This window comes from Misgurnus anguillicaudatus, chromosome 25 (assembly GCF_027580225.2).
Source record: "Misgurnus anguillicaudatus chromosome 25, ASM2758022v2, whole genome shotgun sequence".
NCBI lineage: Eukaryota > Metazoa > Chordata > Actinopteri > Cypriniformes > Cobitidae > Misgurnus > Misgurnus anguillicaudatus.
Window position 1 is genome coordinate 8,092,093 of NC_073361.2, and position 19,825 is coordinate 8,111,917.

General features: G+C 37.3%; 1 pseudogene; it reads left to right on the forward strand.

The window, feature by feature from the left end:
* The first annotated feature begins 2,996 nt into the window (after positions 1-2,996).
* Positions 2,997-3,113, forward strand: LOC129426687 (5S ribosomal RNA; annotated as a pseudogene).
* The last annotated feature ends 16,712 nt before the right edge of the window (positions 3,114-19,825 follow it).

Here is a 19,825-nt window from a genome sequence, read left to right on the forward strand (position 1 = left end):
CCTGCATCCCCAGCAAAAGCCGCTTTCCATACAGGCACGGTAAAATATGTTGTGTATCCCCCAGGCTTGGGAATAACTTCTCGGGCTGTCAGTCTGAGCTTGACATCAATTTGCAGACATACGATCCACACACATACACGCACTACACATCCCTCCAGGAAAAATGTGTGGCATTAGCAGCTTCTCCATCAGATTATTGAAAATTTTTCTCTTTGTTTCACAGAGTCCGTACGCCTCTAGCTCGGAGGTGCACTGCATCAGGATCTGACATTAACGCTGGCGTAATTATTTGATATGTGACGTTCAAGACTCATGCATAAAAAGCGAACGCTTCTTACTCTGCTTTTATTGTGTTGGAAACATGTTGCTTTGGGGAGCCTAAAACTTGGGGTGTGCTGATGCATAAGTTGTTTATTTAATGTTTCGAAACCTCTCCAGACCTTTCTACTCATTACTTATTTATAGCGACTTGTTTGGCCTGTCAAATGTGGCCTTGCTTCTGGTGCCAGCGTGTGCCCCCGTCTGCAGCTTTGCATCTCACAGGGCTAACCTGTATTAATATTTCACATCGGCAATGCAAGCCGATCCAACATCAGCCTCTGATTGGCAGTAAATATCATTTTTTATTCACATTATTGATGTATTGTTGAGAAGGGCTTTTTGCCCTGAAAAATATTTAACTGTAACCGCACCATCAGCTCTGTAATTTAATTTATTAAATACATATTATGTCAGTTGAGAGATAAGGGAGGCTGATTCAAGGCACAGATGGACCATGAATAAATAACACGAATAAAACACAGAAATATTCTGTTAACTTTATCTGCATATTGGTATAGTACAGCTATTACAAATCACAAACGTTCATTTTTATATTATAAGATAATCCCTACATATTGGTACCTTAGACTCAGAGGTGCATGCCGATACCTCAAATGTACATATCTGTACCAAAATAGTACATATTAGGATTTTTTAAAAGGTACCGTCCCAGTGACAACTTTTTTTTCTTAAAGTGTTTTATGCCCTTTTGAAGCAAAGCTTTTAATTAATAGGGATATTGCATTAAATAAACACAGCCATAATGTTGCAGCTTTTGAAAGGTTTGAAAGTTCAGGATTTGGACATTTGTGTGGTTAACCGCAGTAGGAAATAGGCAGGACTCATTGGATCACAGCAGTACTTGTCTTAATCAGTCTTTGTGTCAGGACAGGAAGTGTTTGATTTTGGTTTCTCTCTCACTCTGCTGCAGGGCAAACCAATCCCCTGATTTAGCTTAAAAACAACAACGCACAATTATTACTGAAAACAAAAAATAATTACGATCTGATAACATGTGTCTGTGTGATTTAAAGCATTCATTTAAACTGCACAGATATAATTTATCTTTATGAATGTATGTGTCAACATAATTTGAAATGGTTAGGAATCGTCAAAATATTTGTAAAAAACATGGAAATATTTGCTATGAAACCTATATATAATGCATTATAAAAAAGATGAATCATCTAATAAATATTCATAACAGCAGTTACAATACTTTCACATTTGTGGTTATAACTTCAGACCGTGCATCCACTGAAATGGAAATAACATTTTGTTGGTCAAACCAATAAGAATGCATTCTTTTACGGATTGGTCCCTGATGAACCAATGAAAATAATGCACAGTGGAAAAAAATCAGGTATGATGGGGTTAAGAGTAACACATGATGGTTTAGATTAATACAGGACTAGGCCTAAGTTATATTTAAGAAGTTTTTACAAACATACCTTACAAAAAACTACTGGTGTGCATTTTGAGACGAAAGCAATGGCACTGATATATGTATGTTAATATGATATACACTCAGCTAAAGGATTATAAGGAAAACATGTTTAATTTCTTATTAATGCAATTATCTAATCAACCAATCACATGGCAGTTGCTTCAATGCATTTAGGGGTGTGGTCCTGGTCAAGACAATCTCCTGAACTCCAAACTGAATGTCAGAATGGGAAAGAAAGGTGATTTAAGCAATTTTGAGCGTGGCATGCATGGTTGTTGGTGCCAGACGGGCCGGTCTGAGTATTTCACAATCTGCTCAGTTACTGGGATTTTCACGCACAACCATTTCTAGGGTTTACAAAGAATGATGTGAAAAGGGAACAACGGACAACGCTGTCTTGTATCACTTTATGGGGAACTGGAAGGATAATAGGAACAAGATTAACAAGACAATCACTTCTTGTGACTTCCTTCAACAAAACAAAATCGAGTTATTTGCGTCACATGTCATTACGGCAATTCTACGTCATTGCACGTGTGCATATGCTCCACACTCCCGTCCTGTAGGTGGCGGAAATGCGCCTTTCAGTGGGTTTGCCAACCGCCATTAAAAAAATAAAAGATAGGACATGCGCAGAGCGTCCCAGTTTCAGTTATCCATCCGATCAAGTGTATACATGTCCTTTTGAGCGGATTACAAAAGGTATAAACCACCCCTAACAAGCGGATTAGATTTTTAATCAGATTGGCACTTTTTAGTCCGATTGAGGTGTTTACATGGAGCATTTTTATTCAGATTGATCATTTAAACGGATTACAAATGTCCATGTAAACGCAGCTACTCAGGGCCGTGCACAGACATTTTGAGGGGCAGTGGCCTAAACCAAAAAGGGGGCACGGGGGGGGCACAATTTATATGGTTTTAACAATATGATGTGTTATAGATTAGTATCAAATAATATAATGTGATTATAATGGAAAATAGACTTTATAACAAGATTTAGAGTGTGACAAAACTTCTTAATATTCTATATGATTTACATGCTGAAGCTTTGAATCCATGTTTGCAATTTTGAACAGCGTTTGCAACCTCCCTTCCAACTCTGTCTTTTTAAAAAAAACATTGTTTTTTATTTTTTGTCGACAAAGTGTGCCAACAACAGCAAATTTGGTGTTATTTATATTAGATCTCATCGGGTACATTACACATTAGACAATCACTGTAATTAGCCAGCAGCCATATCACCCTGTAGCCCAAGACAGCTTGCCCACTGAAGCTAAGCAGGGCTGAGCCTGGTCAGTACTTGAATGGGAGACCACCTGGGAAAACCAGGTTGCTGCTGGTAGTGGTGTTAGTGAGACCAGCAGGGGGTGCTCACCCTGTGGTCTGTGTGGGTCCTAACACCCCAGTATAGTGATGGGGACACTATACTGTCAAAAAGGACCATCCTTCGGATGAGACGTTAAACCGAGGTCCTGACTCTCTGTGGTCATTATAAATCCCAGGATGTCCTTCGAAAAGAGTATAGGGGTGTGCCCCGGCATCCTGGCCAAACTTGCCCATTGGCCTACTAATCATCCCTCATACTAATTGGCGATATCACTCGGTCTCCTCTCCACTAATAAGCTGGTGTGTGGTGAGCGGTCTGGCGCAATATGGCTGCCGTCGCATCATCCAGGTGGATGCTGCACATTGGTGGTGGTTGAGGAGATTCCCCCATTCATATGTAAAGCGCTTTGAGTACTGAGAAAAGCGCTATATAAATGTAAGGTATTAATTCTAAAAATGTTTGCTAAGTTGTTAGCACTTTAAGAAGACAGAGAGCAAATCATTACCCACAGAAATACAAAAACATAGGAAAGCCGAGAGAGGTCATCCATATTTTTATTTTTGCTGCTTGTTTTCTCATGATCTCGAGATAACAAAAGTTGTTTTCTCGCTATCCAGACATAATAATCCAAATGCCATAATGTCATTTCCTGTCCATAATATTTCATTTATTTTGAAGTGGACTGCTGATGCATAAGTCTTCGCCGTTACCACGCGTAGCTAATTGTCGATAGACTTAATAAATAAATAAAGTTTGATGTTCATGAATTTAGGGACCATCTCTAAAGTGCACTGTACACGTTTCTATCTTCAATAGTATTTAACAGTTTATTTGAATAAATATAAAACATCTAAAAAAGTGTGCATTATAGTTGACAACCACGAACACTTTACAGTTGGTTTTGTTGACTTTAAGTTATTCCATTTTAATGCTGTTTAAAGTAGAAACGTATATGGAGTACTTTAAAGACGGTCCCTAAATTCACCGCGCTATAAAATGGTCAATTATTGGCAAATCTGTTTCATCTTGAGCGAATCCCTGATCTAAGTAAAATCTCATTTGTTCATCCATGCTAATTTAGCTAAATATGCTTTTGCTGTCTAAAAATTATGTTCTATTGAGTACACGTAAGCTTTAATCACATCACAAGAATACAACTTTTGTTATGTCGAGATCACGAGAAAACAAGCTGCTGTTTTCTCGAGATAACGAGAAAATTAAGTAGTGATCACGAGAACACAAGCAAGCAAAAACAAACATAGAACACGACCTCTCTCGGCTTCAAACTACCAAATTACTCATTGAGCAGCTCAACAACTGAGGTAATGTAAAGAATCTACCTGTTAATACAACAACAACTGTCGTCTTCACCCTTCAAAGAGTGGACACAGAATGTGAGAGATGCAGCGGAGCATATGATATAAGTATTTGAAATGAAAATGATTTCTTAATGTCTAGTGACATATCAGGGCCATTTTATGATTAATTGATATAAATTTCTTACATACTGTTCCTTTAAACCCTGTCCGGGAAACTGCCCCATAATGTATTATAAATTTAATATCTTGACGTACGTAATATATTACTATATGAAGAGTTTGGTTCCAAAAAGAGATAACTCGTTTTTTTTTTAAATCTTGATTTTCATTGTGCAATTAATATCAATGAAACTGCAGTTGCTTTGTTTTGATTTAAGCCTTCATAACTAAAAAAAAATACAGCTAAGTAGCACAATAAAACACAATAAATACATGATAACATAATAATAAACATGTTTTGACAAACATTAAAATAAAAATAGAAACAGATCTCGTTTTGGAACCAAACTATTCATACATAATGGCGGCAATAAATGTTTAGGTGTATTAAATTCTATGTTGCATTAAATTAAATTTTGTTAGTAATTTCTTTTGTGTGTATCTGAGCTGCCTTTAGTATAATTTGATCAATGCTCCTGTTAGAGCTCCAGTATCACCAATGAGCCCTCAAGACTTTATTTGTTTTATCAGTTTGACAGACTAATCACGGCATCAGATGTACATGACAGCTCTGTCACGCTCCCTTACATGCCAGTCTAAACGACGCCATCTTGTCAGTTCTTGCTGATTCTGTAAAAAGTCAAACGTTATCTTAATTCGCTTCATAGCAATGCTTAAGCCATGAAAGATTGTATGTCTCCATTTTACAAGTAGGGATTTATTTCTTATCCAAAACATTTTGTAATAATAGCTGGATTTTACTCTGCACATTTCTGTGCACCTTAGTTTTTGTTCCTGTTTTGTTTGTGTAACTTTAATATGGAGCACGTCAAGTTCTATACTGTACAATACCTTTAAGAAGCACTGTCCACTGAAAACTGATAGTATAAACAGCAAAGCTAAATCTCTATAAGACATATTGACATATTAAAATATTGGATCAAATAGACTAATTGATTATTTCAGCACTTTTTCTTAAGAAACTGCTATAAAAACATCACGCACCAATTGAAATACCTGGAAAAGAAGAGTTTGTGTTGTGTGTATGCACATGTGTGCATAAAAATGTGTGAAATTGTCTTGATGATCTGGTGAAATCAACCTCCCCCATTGCTTAATGGAATAGTCTACTCAATTTCAATATTAAAATATGTTATTACCTTAACTAAGAATTGTTGATACATCCCTCTATCATCTGTGTGCATGCACGTAAGCGCTGGAGCGCGCTGCGACACTTCGATAGCATTTAGCTTAGCCCCATTCATTCAATGGTACCATTTAGAGATAAAGTTAGAAGTGACCAAACACATCAACGTTTTTCCTATTTAAGATGAGTAGTTATACGAGCAAGTTTGGTGGTACAAAATAAAACGTAGCGCTTTTCTAAGCGGATTTAAAAGAGGAACTATATTTTATGGCCTAATAGCACTTTTGGGAGTACTTCGACTCGGCGCAGGTGAGAAGGGGAGCGGACTTTTCAGGCGAGTCGAAGTACTCCCAAAAGTGCTATTACGCCATAAATCTGCTTAGAAAAGCGCTACGTTTTATTTTGTACCACCAAACTTGCTCGTATAACTACTCGTCTTAAATAGGAAAAACGTTGATGTGTTTGGTCACTTCTAACTTTATCTCTAAATGGTACCATTGAATGAATGGGGCTAAGCTAAATGCTATCGAAGCGTCGCAGCGCGCTCCAGCGCTTACGTGCACGCACACAGATGATAGAGGGATGTATCAACAATTCTTAGTTAAGGTAATAACATATTTTAATATTGAAAATGAGTGGACTATACCTTTAATGGATGCATAGCAGAGTCCATAAGCTAAATCCTGTGAACAAATCTTTCTGTCTGAACAAAGTTGTTTAAATGTGTCAAATGTGTTATGTTCAAAAAGATCAGTTTTCCACCCCAAACCTCTTTCCACCCGACCAAGTATATACAGCAAAGCTACTGTTTGTCTTGCTTTGCATCTCTGCTTTATTCTTCGCCTGTTTTGCTCAGCCCATATGAGAGATTGTTATCACATACTCCTGTGCTTATTTTGGATATACTACTCAAAAATGTGAATGAAAGGCCCTGCTCCCGCCTTCTCACTTGGTGGTCCTACATCATGCTTGGATTGTATATTATGTTTACCAAGAGGGCATGAGAAATGACTTCCCTTGAGACCGAGTGCGGTGGTCCACAGGCAGACGTCAGGACTCTGGTGAGCAACACTTGACAGCATCTGTTGATAGGTCACCACAGGGCTCGCTCAGTATGATTGACATGTCAGGAAATGAGCAATCAACGCTGTCCGCTTTGCCCTTTAATTGCGTGAAATGCGTCTCAGGACACTTTGTCTTTCTCAATACTTGTTAAAGTATAAGTTTAACTCTTTTGGGTTCCCACAACTTTTGACGAATGCATTTCTACGACTTTTCCAGTTGTTCATGTTTTCAGGATTACTGTAGATTTTTGGAAAGTTTTAGTTAGAGATTGCCCCTACAGAAAGCAAAGTATAAAACACAAAAAATAACACATAATACATTACATTTTTGAATATTGAAAGGAGGGTTTAAAAATAAACATAGCTATAAAATATGTATTACCTATAACAGTTCCAGTAGTTTATGACAATTAAACAAGACGCTTTAAAGATTATTTTGCACGTACAGAGAATAAATGTTTGCTACTGAAATAGTTAGATCTACAAAAGTAAATAAAACACATTAAATAAACAAACGAACAACAATAATAATAAAAGAAGACTAATGCTGCGTTTACACCAGCTGCGGTAGAGGTGTCAACCGGGAGTGATTTCAATGTTAAGTCAATGTGAAGACGTGTGTGGCGCGAATGAGGCGTTTGGCGCGGCGTGGTAGACGCAATTCTGCCTCAATCGTGCGAATTGAGCATCTGGCGTGGCACGTGCGAATGGTGCTTTTGTGCATTTTGCGTTTGACGCGCATTTGCGGCTGACGCCCGAGTTGAAAAATTTTCGCGTCGCTTTAACCAATCAGAAGCCTGCTTGCTGCTGTGGCGGCAGCTCCGCCTGGAGTCACTCATTCAACATGAAGGAACGCTTGATATTGTCCGTAAGCAGTCACCCGTAGCTATACGACACAAGTTCTTATTTCTACAGAGACAGAAATAAAAAGGACCTCGCTTGGAATAGTGTCAAGGAGGACATTGGGCAACCTGGTAAGTTGTAAATACACATTTAACTTTTAAGTAACGTGACGTTTATCAACTTGCGCCGTTCATTTCCCCTCTATAGTAAGTTGACCAAATACAAACCGGTAACTCTCTCAATAAATGCACAATCAACATCAGCCATCTTGCAAACAGACAACCGCATAGCACATAGCACAGGATTTTGCCTCTGATGCCCGTCAAATGCTTGCTTTTGCCACGCGTCTACTTTGCTCTAGACGCGCAAATGCATTCAAACTGTTCAAGCGGCAAACTAGGCGCGGTAGATGCAATTTTGATGCCTCAAACGCGTTGGTGTAAACGCAGCATAAAGCTGCATGCACACTGTCAGCGACACAACGGACAAGATTTTATTCATTTCAATACAAGCTTGGCAACTTTCGGCAACACAAGCGTGTCACCAACAGTGACCATTGGTGAGAGGAAGTGGGCGTGTCCAGCTATGCGACAAAGAACAGTTCAAATGAATGCAAAAGACGAGTGACTTTTGGGGGCGACTACCAATGAGAGTAAAGCAGTGGAGTTTACGTCATATGTCTTTCATCATTACTGAGAGGATGTTTACTCATTTGTTTGTAGTTGTTACTTGGACCAGAATTAGGAACGCCTCCTAACGACCTCATTGAAAGAGACGGGAGACACAGCAACAATATCTGGTGGTGTGCATGCAGTTTAGTTTAAACATTGCGTAAGTTCCTGTGATTTGTCCAGGCTTTAAAATCACATTTTTTTTCATGACGCTGGAAACCCTGACTCTTTATGAATCACCTTCAGTGAATATTACAGCTTGAACACCTCTGAATGATGAATTAGGACAACATAAGCATGAGTTCAAGGATGTAGGTCATAGGAAGTTTTCCTGCGTACCAACACCTCATGAATAGGCAAATTCAAATTTGTACACTTTACACCTACCCTCAAATTTTCCTTGACGCAAATTGGGAGTGCCAAGAAATATGTAAGAGTAAGAGGTTGTGAGAGTCAATGAAATGAATTTTTAGTCAAATGGAAACAAACGGTTTCCTGTCTCAGGTGTCTTTCATCAGGCTTTGCTTTCACCATACCAACCCAAAGGGTGACAGTCCACAATGCGAACCAATCAGCCTTAGGAAAAAGCCATGTACCCTTTGGATTAAACACGGTCCACCTAGTTGCCAGGGACAACAGACTTTTAACATAGACCTAAGCCTAAAACAAATGTTAGTTTGTTTCTGGGCTTGCTTCCCGGTCAAATGGACCTGCAGGGGATGTGGTCTACCACCCACCCAACAACTCTTAAATGGATTGGAGTGGCCCCAAGATCTGCTGATTGTTTCACGCCCGAACAGTGTGTGGTCTGACAAATGATGGGTCGCAAAGGTCAAAAGGGCGGGACTCTGGTGCCTATTAGCATGACGTTTGAGCTGTCATCATGTTGGGAACATTCTGTAATGTTGGTTTGATGGACATGCAATAATTAGAGGGTTGGCTGGACGGACAGCTTGGAAAGCAGCAGAAACTATGTAACATACAAACAAGTACATCAAACACTGTTTACAACTATTTATTCCTGTAACGTAGTATAATTCATAGAGAAATAGGATCTTCAGCAAAACAAAATGTAGGCTTGACTGGATTGTGAAGAGTAGGCATTCTATACCAGAATAGTCCAGCACTACTAGCTGGGTGTGGTATCTATATGACAGGTGGTTAAGGGGGTGTGGGTGTAAAAAGGCTTTGCGGCATAGGCCGAAATGTTGTTTAAGAGATAGAAAAAGTTATCATGTTTTGTGTAAGAATAATTGTTAGTTATTTTCTTTGGAATGGTCCAGTGCGTCGACTTTAAATGAACCCCTAGCTATGTTTTTAGTAGTGCAAGAGAAAATTGTGTATCTTTTCCATTAACCATCTCCTTTTTCCAGTACGTAAATGTAAGAAGCTGCTGTAAGTCAGTACTTTGTTCTGAAAAAGTAGTACAATAATGTACTTAAAGTTTTCCCGCACTAATTTTGTACTTAAAAACCTTCTTTAGTACTTAATCTTAAGAACATCTAAGTGTAGTTATCTGTGCTAATTTAAGACTTGAACCGATTCTGCATACAAAGATTGGTTTAAATTTACTATAAGTGGAACATAAATACATTTTTAGTACATTTTAGTTCATATTCACAGCGTCTTAAAATAGCACAGATAAGTACACTTAAATGTTCTTAAGATTATCTTAAGAAGTGCTTAAAGAAGAATTTTAAGTATATTAAGTACAAAATTAGTATGTGAAAATAGAGCACTTTAAGTATATGGAAGTGTACTTTTTTCACCTGGGTACCTAATTAAGTCTAGTTGAGCTGCATTTTAAGTGCCTGAGCTGTACGATCACAAATTTAAAGTGGTGACGTCACCAGCTGATGTAACAGTAGCTGGGTTTCCATCCAAATGTGAAGCGAATCTTTTCAATATGTGCAAAAAAAGAAAAACTAAGAAATGCGAATTAGGTGTGTTTTTATCAAGTTCTTTGAGGGAATGATGGTGGTATTCAGGGACGGATTGGCAAAAAAGTCCAGAACGGAAAAGTCCATAACGGCCGTCGGCAAAAAAAGTCTAATAACGCAATATGAACAACCAACAGCAGGGGCACTAATACGATCACTTATATGCTTTTACGTGTAAAAAAAACTAGGAAGAAGAATCGGCCTACTAGCCGTGATTGGTCCACGGATTCCCGGAATTCCCGGGATCCACATAGTGGTCATGATGAGGGACAGACAGGGTTAACTTCACATCAGCAAGAGGTCCTGTAAATGCCAGTAGTAGCAGGACACGTGACATTATAATATAATATACACAATATAAAAATAAATAAATCTCGCTTGAAAATTAACGCAATGCGCAACTACTGTTAGAGAGAGACACGTGCGTACGTAAAAAAAAATACATACTCCGTCATTTTGTTCATATGGGACATCATTCAAACTGCAAAGTGTTTGTTTATATTTGTGTACAGTCGCAATAAAACAAAACATTGTGCTTTTGTCAAACTGTAACCTACAACTGTCATCTAACCAAAAAAATCACACACACACACCCCAGAGCAAAAAGATTTATCCAACCCCCATTTAAAAACAGTCTGTGGGTGGACATTCATCGTATTGCATTGGTTTTAATTTCTTTCAGTGACTTTATTGTATATGAGAGGATGTAGTTACAATGTAGACTAAGGTATTGAATTAAATGGGAAAATATCAGACATGCATTGCTACCACTCTAAACAAAACAATGTACAAAATGGAGACATAACTGCATGTTGTCACAATAGGGCCTAACCATTTTCATTATTTCACAGCCTTATTATACATCAAAGTTTAATATTAAATATAAAAATGCGCATTTTTGACAAAGACACAAGCAACAAGGACATTGCGACGATGTCGAGCCCCATATATGGTACAAACAACTCCAGCGGAAACAGCTAGACGGTCAGTCACGTGGGTTTAATGTTCGCAATGTCAGAATTAATTCGGCAAATGTGTGTCCATCTCCCTTTATTTGCATTTACTTTTTTCGCAACATTGAAACAATTTTTTTGCGAATTAACGGATTTTTCACAATGCGCATTAAAATCACGGTAATGGAAACATGGCTATAGATGTGCTCCTAGCCTTTTTTCACACACCAATCCAGATTTTCAAATGTTTTTTATAGTAGCCCTGTAGTAGATCATTTGATTACCTGAAACACATATTTAAGCATCATAATATGTATTCATATGTAAAAGTTTTACCTATGACAAATATCTTAATGCTTAAAACAGCTTGAATATAACTGTACAACCTTTCCTCATTTAGTATACACTGAATATGCAAATGAGTCCCCAACTCCACTCACTCGTATCAGCTCAGACCATAGACATATGTACATAGATGCTACATTCAGCAGTTTAGGACACATAACCGCTAAGTCCAGTTTTACAATGCAATGTTTGTAGCACTGTGTTTTTGTGCTGATATTATCAGGTTAGAGCATTCACACTGCATGTTTGAACACCCAGTCAGTCTTTGAAAAACTCAGCAATGGTGTTGAATGATGAATTTGCACATGGATTGTCTTAAAGTATATTCAAAAACATAGAAATATAAACAACAATTTAAACTTGATTTTCACCACATGTGGACTTTAAGCCCCATACTGTATGTGTTTATTCAGGTTACAGACACAGAAGACAAGTGCATTAGTACTGCTGTGAAAGCTTTCACAACTAATGAGAACACATAAATCAATCATTATTGATCAACAACACTGCTCTCCTCTATTGTTACAGCAAGTGACATTGCGGTGTTAAATTCATTATAGGAGGTTGATTATTAAATGAAACCTCACAGACAAAATTTCTCATAGTTCTCATTTTTCTTGTGACAAAATATGCACACACGAGAACCAATGACATATTGTTACCAATGCACCATCATATTTAAGTTTACCCAAAGATATTGGATATTACCAAGATGTGTCACTGGTATTAATGTGAATGGGGGAGCTCAGAATGGTCGCTCTAGTCCTGCATTACAGTAAAAAGAGCCAATCATCAACTGTTAAAGAATGACATCCCCTGGGGAAGGGACTTTGCACATGCACACACTGTTAAAAATGTGTAATTTTACAGGCAATTATCCGTATTTTTCAGTTTTTTTATTTTTCCAATTTTTTATTATACACTGAAAGTCTGTTTTTTATTGTATTTTTTAACAGACAATTCATAGTATTTAAATGGTTTTTTTTACAATTATTTTGTGTAAAATGACAGGCTTAAAATTTTACAGAGAAAAATCTTAATTTATTTTTGCTTATTTACGTACTTATGGTAAACTACGAAGCCCCTAAGGGGACATGAAGCAAAAATTAAATAAAGTTTAGTTTCACGTGAGCAAAAAAATTCTGCACATGAAGGTTTCGCGTGAGCACATGAAAGTTTTACTCCAGTGTCACCTTAGGGGCTTGGTAGTAAAAAGTGGTAATGTGGTAAAGATTTTTTTAAGTTAATTTCTGTATAAAGGCAGAACAGCTTCATAAACTAACGGATTAAAGTCGTAAATTTACAGGGATTTACCATTCAAAGATGTTATTTTTATTTTTTACATTCATGATTTGATTTGATTTTTTAGGGTTTCAGGGATGTTTATCAATGGTAATGTTCTGTACTTTAATTAATTTTGACTGTAAAATAATCTCTGTATTTTTTAAGTTTATTGCACGTAATTTAGCAAAATTTTATTTTTCCGTAATTTGACGGAAATTTGTCTGGAAACTTTGTTGCCAGACTTTTATCATTTTTTTACGGATTTTTTTTACATTGCAGTATCTGACAAGTCTTGCAAACATGGTGGCACAGGGATGCGACTTCCTCAAAAAGGTTTTGGTTTACCTCTCAGATCTATTCGTTTCAATTGTTATTACACTAGGTCAGCTCAAAATATTATTTAATTGTTTTAACAATTCGTTTAACTTTAAAAGAAATATACAAGCTCATTACGAGTCATTTAGATGATACTTTAATGATAGACAGATGTACTTTTTGGAGCATCACCATGCAAAATAAGATCACATAAAGATTTTAATATAAAATGATTTATTTGTGTTCAGCTGAAGAAAGGAAGTCATAAACATTTGTGATAGCATGAGGGTAAGTAAATTTGAGTTAACTAGTCCTTCAAGCAGCTTTTGGCTGGCAAGCAACAGTTTTGCAGTAGAATACCCAAAATTGGACAATAGGATGTGTAAAAGTGGAAATGAACGCTTTGTCTCATGCTGGTTTTCTGTAGGGTTGACCACCCTTGTTGAGGTGATCTTCCCCACTACGCCAAACAATCAACACCACAGTGACACGTTTGATCGAACGTTAAAACGTGCAGTCCACTCTTCCGGTGATAATTTAGTTCATTAGAGCACCACAGAGAGCTGTCCTTCAATTTCCTGTCATGAAAACATTTTCAATTCCACAGTGTGAGTTCTTTTTGTCCTCCCCATCAAATGTTAGTTTGCTTCCTCACACACTGCGTCTTGCATGATGATTGAGACAAGGCTAATGTGTCAGGCAGGAGATGGTTAAAATTGTTTTTTAAATTATCCTCTTTATAACTACAGTCATCTTCTTGCTGTTTTGCTTTTATTGACTCTGTGTTTACATTCATTAGCACTTGTCTGAAATGTGTCACATTCACACTCTTCATGTCCATTTGAGATGACCGTTCTGCATAAAGATGCTATCAAGCTAATGTTTTGTCTGTCTTGCATTAGCAAGACAAACGTTTCCTTGAATATGTACACATGTCACATCTGTATTTTTTGTGATTTCTCTTTTGAATCAACGACTCAGAACAGTTAGAAGACAATTTTTAATGACCAAGTTGGTTAAAAGTGTATAGCCAGCTATCTGAACAATAACACATCTGATTTAATGACACAGACACTTTTAAGTAAATAAATTAATCTATCAAGTACTGAGTTTTTTATACAGTCACTTCAATCAACATTAATTGTATTTAGTTGGACCATAAATGCAGAATTTTACTCATTTTAAACTTCTCCAGGTCACTTGTCCCACACCGTTTGTGCTACAGTATAAGCATGATACTTCAACCAGTTAGTTGAGTTGAGGTATGTTTCAATGTATTAAGCGATCCGATTTCGAATTATTATTGGCCATTTGTTTTGCTTTTGCAAATCTTGAACAAACATTGTCAAAGGTGAAATAACACAAACTTTATCATTACTGAGAGGATGAGACAAGACAGTTACATTTGTTATCACTGCACACACATGTTATATTCACTCAATATGCCGCAAATCTAAACAAATATTAAGCAGAGACAGAAGCTTACACAGAATAATGTCCTCCATTAAACAGATGTACGTATTTGCCAACTGTCTCTCTCCTGTCCACTTGTAAGACAGACAGTGAACACAAATATTAGCATGGCTTGACGGTGGAGCCGAACTCTTGTCATCTAAACGATCGTAATTTTCCAGCATCCAGCTCCCTGTTTTTTTTTCTTGTGGCATTTGTTTCACCCACCAGGGTCAAACTGTCCAAACAAAATGACAGAGCTGTGCTGACTGATGCTCTAAATATAAGTCTGAGTGATGACTTGAGTGAAGTCTCTTTCTCCACCCCCTCCACCCCTGGGAGCAGTTTATGGTAAACCTTTTACCCCCAAAAGCTTGAATCAACATTGAACTTTTAGACCTTTTTGTGAAGCACAAAGACTTTTGGGATATCATGAAGCAATGCCATAACATTTTAAAAGGTGATTTCTATTATGTATATTTTCATGCCCCTACTTTATATATAGACGGCTTCATCGGACGCACGTGATACACGCCTGGATCCGAACCTTACTTCCGTTTTTGTTTTTTTAATGGTCTGACTAGTTGCTAAACTGATCTCTTGAACAAATGCCTCGTCGAAAATAACAAATGTTTTGGTTTCCTAGGTAATCTATGTGTTGTTTTTTGCTTGTTATATAAATAAATTACGTTTAAAGAACTTTGTTGTTATTTATCCTTAGCGGAGTTTACCGGAAGTTACGTGCGGACTTCGACAGCCGCTTGTTTATGTTGTTACTGCTGAAACCGTCTATAGAGGGGGCATGAAAATATACATACATGCATACATACATACATACATACATATACTGTACTGTATATCCTAATTTATTGGATTACTGTTAATACTGTTAATTGTACGCTACTGTAAATTGTACGCTATAGCATCTATGTAAAGTTTTGCAACATTTAATCATAGCATTATTACGTTTGTACCGCTATGTATATATATATAGCGGTACAAACGTAATAATGCTATGATTAAATGTTGCAAAACTTTAGATGCTATAGCGTACAATTTAAACTTACAAAAAAAATGTGTTTTAACAGTATTAACAGTGATCCAATAGTACAAACGTAATAATATATATATATGTCTTCTTGCCATTGTGGTAAGTTACCTCTTTAACATTAAAGAAATTACAACACAACCATATAAATTGTTTTAGCACACAGTAGTAGTACTCTATAATATAATTGTCTATTAATACATGACATTTTATAGATTTAGCATGAAATTGTAATAAATTTAACAAGCATTTTATCCTATAAAATTGAGTGTTTTCATGTAAAAAAAATATTTTGAAATCCATTCTGTCTCTTGATTAAGTGCGATTCATCTAACTTGACCTTTTTACTGATTATGTGCAAAACGGCTTAGGGTAAGGTCATAATTTTTCGGTATGAGTGAATAAATTGGGGGCTGTCCTTGCACTGCCAAGGGGGATAGAGGAGATTTAAGGAATGTTATTACAGCTGCTTACTTTCTTATTGGAGGGGAAGTGAAACAGCAAATCGTCTCATGAAGAAACAATTAACAGTCTTTCATTTTGGCCAAGGAATGAAACAGCTGAAAGTTATAGGAGATGAAAAGCGAGACAGAAACCAACCAAACTTTAAGACCCTTTCAAAGTTTAACTGCTGAACTCCAGTCAGCATGCTGGCAGTATGGCAGTAATTTGATTTGACTGAAGGTCTAATGGTGTCTGAAGTGAGACGGGACGAGGCGGGTGCGGACCGCTCAGGCTGTGGCTGAAATGCGGTACGACATATGGAGCTAAATGATGAAGTGGATGCCTTGTGGCTTGAGGAAAAGGGTGGAGAATTAGTGCATTGTGACCTATCAGCAAGCATCAGGGCAGGTTACTCAACGACAGACCCTATTAGACATACCACTGTGCAAACAGCACATGTCAGGAGGCACACTGAAATTGAGGAGGGCTGCCGGCATCATTGTGGGGCCGTGTTGCGAGTTTTCCGTACCAATGATTGGGATCAAGGCCGTCTAAGAGGCCCGACTCGATGCTTTCTGTCATTTCATTACATGGCATGCGCAGTGTGTTTCATGCCTGCTAAATTAAGTGACAAGGAAAGTTAACCTGACCTTGAGATGAAGTGCATGTATACACTTCAATGACATGAGGTAAAACATGCCAATGCAGGTAAAACATTGCAAGCCTGTGTGCTTTGATTACATTTAATATTTTTTGCATGGATTCATTTAAAGGTATTGCTATCATCTAAATCTGTAACCACACTTACAGATTACTTGTTTCCTGAGATGTCTAATAAAGTGTGTGTCGCCCCATCCTCAGGTTTTGCAAAGCCTCTGTCATAATGTGCCACACAAACAGTTGAGGTTGGATGAAACTATTATGATCTTTTTAAAAATAAACCTGTCATGTTGTTTCTGATATTATGCAGAGGCACATGTCTGGTGAACTGCCCTCTGCATTATTTGCTTGTCTTACAGAGCCAAATACAGAAGTAAGTCTGAAGTAAAGACACATGGTAATGATTGAAGAGTTAATGTTAGACAAACTGTGAGTCAGTCACGACTTTCTCATCTTGCCAATTTCTGCTGTCTGTATTTTGGTTACTCTGACTGAGTAAAGGAAGGTGAAGTCATGTAAATATTTATCAACAGTGATGTCTGCACAGTGAACAAATCAATCTTCTGCCACAGCCTTCTCATTTCTTAAAGAGTCTTCTGCAAGCAAAGATTCACGGGATCTTTCCCCCTCCTTACTGTGACATAAGCGATTGTCTACGCAATTATTTAAGGGGAAAGTACAATTTTTCAGAAAAACGTAATTTTAAAAGACAATGTTATAGACAGTGATATATTTTTGCTGTGGTCAAAAACTCACAAGTGTAGTCCATCAATAGCAGGTGGATTTTTTTTTTAAATCTAAAATGACTTCAGTATAATTTCACTTTAAACATAAGTAGTCCATTGTTACTTTTGACCCCACCCGCAGGGACGAAAATAACACAACAAAACAAGATAGATTTTTGTGTTACACTTGTTTTTATTAGATATACATGACCATGACCTTGTTAATATGTAACTTCAAACATATTTTGTAATTTATCTTTGTAAAAAAATAATTAAATTTTTTATAAAATGTTTCAAAAGCAACCAACAGTGCAACTTAAATTGTTGAGAATAAAACATTTTTTAACAGTTTGAACACTGAGCCCTATCTTGCACCCAGCGCAATTGACTTCGTCAGTGACGCATGTATCATTCGTATTTTGCACCGGCGCACAGCGAGTTTTTCCCTCCACAGACGCACGTCAGCAAACTAGGGAATGAACTTGCACTACCTGGGCGGTTCAGCGCAAAAAATGAGCCGTGTTCCAGCGCAAACCATCCCAGTTTCAAAAAACAATTGCGCCACTGACCAGAAAAAAACTAGTCTAAAGTCAGTGGCGTGTTGCGCGTTGTTCATTATGCTATTTTAAGGGTGCATGTTTGACCATAATAGCGTGCACAACGCACACACACACTTTGCTTATTTAATCTACACAGATGCAATAGTTATTTTTGCAAATCATAAATTGTTACAATAAAAAATATTAACACATGAGATAAGGGAAATCATTGTGGTGAGCATTGTGGTGATAGTTTTTAGTTATTTTGTGTGGCTGCGTTAAAAAATTATCATGCAAATAATGATTAAAATATTTTCATAAGTTTGTTGTGTGGCTGTATTACGTTTATTTTATGTAAATAATAATTAAAATGTTTTCATAAGAAACCTTAATGTGTGTGAACTTGATTTGTAAGTGTACTTTGGGGTTGGACTGCTTGTGTTTCTTGGCTTTCAGCGGTGAGGGTGGACGCAGCGATGTCCTCTGCTGGCGTCAGGTCCTGTGTAGAGGCAGATCCACCTCCCGTTACACGGCGTGCCCGATTTATGCTGGCAAGCTTGGGATTCCCCCGTCTCCTGACATCATTGTAGCGCTTGCGGCGCGACGTCCTGGGGGTGCCAGCTGATGAGACAATTGTGGCTATTTCCTCTCACGCCTGTTTAACCTTCTCTGTCTTTGACTGCTCTTACAAGAACGTCGGCCTCCTCGGCTGTGAACCGCTCCTGGCGTGCGCCTGGTAAATCCGTCATAATAATAGCAACCCGCCATTGAACTTGCACACTTGCGTTTAAAGGGAATGTTGGATAGCGTTATGATTGGTTTATTTGACGTTACGCCCAAACCACACCTATGAATAATGAACCTACTTCAGACCAACCCCTTATTGATTTGCGCCTGGCGCAAGAGTTATTTCTCCCGCCGGGAAAATAGTAACAGCGCCCAAGATCCGCCCTCAAAGTCACTTGTGCTTTGAGCTTCGCACTTGCGTTTCAGATCGTTAAAATAGGGCCCTATAACATTAAATTAAATCAAATTAGAATAATATCAATTTTCAACATATACAACAATATTAGCAATGGGACAACAAGTGTTATTTTTGTCCCAACAGGATCTTCTCACATTTAAACACGATTTACTTTTATTTTAAAAAACTCAGAGAAGTGAAACTTTAGGATGTGTTAGATCACCAAATAACCTTTAGGAATTTACTTATCATGGTTGAAAACATCTTTTTGGATCTACACGCGGAAAACGGTGAGTAAATAACGCAATATTTGTTAGCTCTGTCAAGGGTTTGTGTGCTAAAGATGCTGTCATAGTTTGGGATGCAAATGTTATCAGGGCTCGGAGAAAATCATTTTGTTACTTTCGTCCCGTGTTACTTTCCCCCCGGTTCTCCTCTATACTTAATCTATGTTACATCCTAAATAAATAGATGGTGTTGTATTACTAACACTTCCACTTGGTTCAACTGTGGTGTATTTCACAATCAATATCGTTTTATTGCAAAATGCAACCAAATTGTATTTATATGGCACTTTTTACAATGTGCATTGTTGCGAAGTTGCTTTACAGAACAAAATCAGGAGGAATCATGAGAAACAGGAAAAGTATATTAAAAAAAAATATATGTGAAAATGCCTAAAAATAAGCCTTAATTAATAATCCCAGATAACAAGTGCTAAAAATTAATAACACACGGTAACCTGGCTGCTGCAAATCATTTTGACAGGTACATTTTAATATTACACAAAATTAAATATGAATATGTCTTTTAATAACATATATGACATTATATATACAAATGAATAAACCAAAT